This window comes from Otolemur garnettii, unplaced genomic scaffold (genome assembly GCF_000181295.1).
Source record: "Otolemur garnettii isolate 467f Iridium unplaced genomic scaffold, OtoGar3 scaffold00005, whole genome shotgun sequence".
NCBI lineage: Eukaryota > Metazoa > Chordata > Mammalia > Primates > Galagidae > Otolemur > Otolemur garnettii.
The window spans coordinates 2,687,340-2,689,283 of NW_003852400.1; the positions used below are offsets into that span (position 1 = coordinate 2,687,340).

The following is a 1,944-nucleotide window of genomic DNA, read 5'->3' on the forward strand; positions in this document are numbered from 1 at the left end:
ATTTGCTGAGTTTGTGTGACATTGAACAAAACCAAGTCCCTGACCTCTCTTCAAGTTTCTATTGTAGGGAAAGAAAGCAAATATAATTAAGGCAGTGGTAATAACAACGGAAGAGGAGGATAGCAGCTTAAGTAGGGGGAAGAGGTAGTGTGGGGAGGGGGACTCTGTTGTATGGTATGTGAGGAAAAGACCTCTGAGAAGGTTATACTGGAGTGGGAAGCTGTGGAAGTGAGGGAGTGAACTATGTATTCTAGGCAGTGAAAAGCCAGTACAAAGGCCCTGAGGAAGAGTTTATTCCATGTCTTCAAAGGAATCCCAAGGAGACCAATTTGTGTACAAAGATTAGGTAAAGAAAAAGTCAGAAATATGTTGTGAGATCAAAAATACTAAGGGAGAAAAGATCTTGCAGTACTTTTAATGAACTTTGGTTTTTACTCAGAGAAAACTTAGAAGCCATTGGAGGGTTGTGAGCAGAGGATAACATTTTCTGGTTAATATTTTTAAAATACTTTCCTGCCAGTTGTTTTGATAATACACTGGAGCTGGGGCAAGGACAGAGCAGGGAGATTATTTCAATAGCTGTTAGTGCGTCTTCTAGGCAAGAGGTGATGGTAGTTTAGATCAGGAGTTAGTATAAGTGGTCACATTCCAAATATGTATATTACAGCATATCTGGGTTTTCTGCTTTGAGCTCTTGGTCATAACACCATATCTGGGTTTTTTGCCAGTTGTGTTTTGTGGAAAATTTACAAGTACAAATAGAAAAAGGAATTAATCTTTTATCTTCCATTGAGAAGTGACCACTATTAATAATTTTATGCATAACCTTTCCACTTTTTGTTCTGTATGGTTAAATAGATGTAGATACATGTACAGTGTATTATTTAAACACTTTATATATAATGAACATTTTCTATATTTTTAGACTATGTCAACATTTTAATAGCTGTATAATGTTCCTTTGTATGGATGAATTATATAATAGTTTGATTCCTTCTAAACACATAGGATGCTACCAGTTTTTTTGTCTTATAGATAGCATTTGAGAGAGCAATTTTTAAGCCTATCCATGATGAGGAACATAAATTTTCAACTACTTTTTGAGTCCTAGAAATACCTATAAGTGAGGCTTCATGCTCATGAAGTAGCAGCATCTCTCTCTGCTTCTGACCTCTTTGCTTTACATCTTACTGGTACTTGGTTTCCAAATAGAAAAACCTCCAATTTCCCCCTTTTGATTTTGATGCTAATAAATGAGCCTCTATGTATATCATACTGATATTTAGTAGATAAACAGAAGTGTAAGTAAAATGAACTGTTACATGAGCTGGTACACTGTTTCTATATTATACTCAGGAGAAAATAAAATCACATTTGTTGAGATCTGCAAATGCATTTTAAATGTTTTTCATCACCTGTGTTTAGTTTGTGATTAAGAGTTTCTAGAGTGGGCTTGGTGCCTATGGCTCAAGTGGCTAAGGCACCAGCCACATACACCTAAGGTGGTGGGTTCAAATCCAGCCTGGGCCCACCAAACAACAACGGCTGCAACCAAAAAATAGCCGAGCATTGTGGCAGGTGCCTGTGGTCCCAGCTACTTGGGAGGCTGAGGCAGGAGACTCACTTGAGCCCAGGAGTTGGAAGTTGCTGTGAGATTTGATGCCACTGCACTCTACCCAGAGGCGCTGAGCCTACCTATTAACTCTTAACAGAAGACCCCAGAATGCAAGCTGGACATAACCTCAGACTCTTCATATCTATAACCAGATTATTTTATATCTCTTCTTCATGGGGGAGAAAATAGCCTTTGATAATTATTATAGTACTGATTATGGTCTACAAGATTCCAGACCCTGGAGTAAACCATGGGAGGTGTTCTGCCAAGTATTCACCAGTATAGGTTTTGATATCAGATCTGTATTGAATTTTATCTACTACAATTTG

The 1,944-nt window shown here is 37.9% G+C and overlaps 1 protein-coding gene across 1 annotated transcript in view; it reads left to right on the forward strand.

Annotated features, from left to right (window-relative positions):
• SYPL1 (synaptophysin like 1) overlaps positions 1-1,944 on the forward strand; it is a 26,367-nt gene that overhangs the window by 11,269 nt on the left and 13,154 nt on the right. The window lies entirely within an intron of this gene.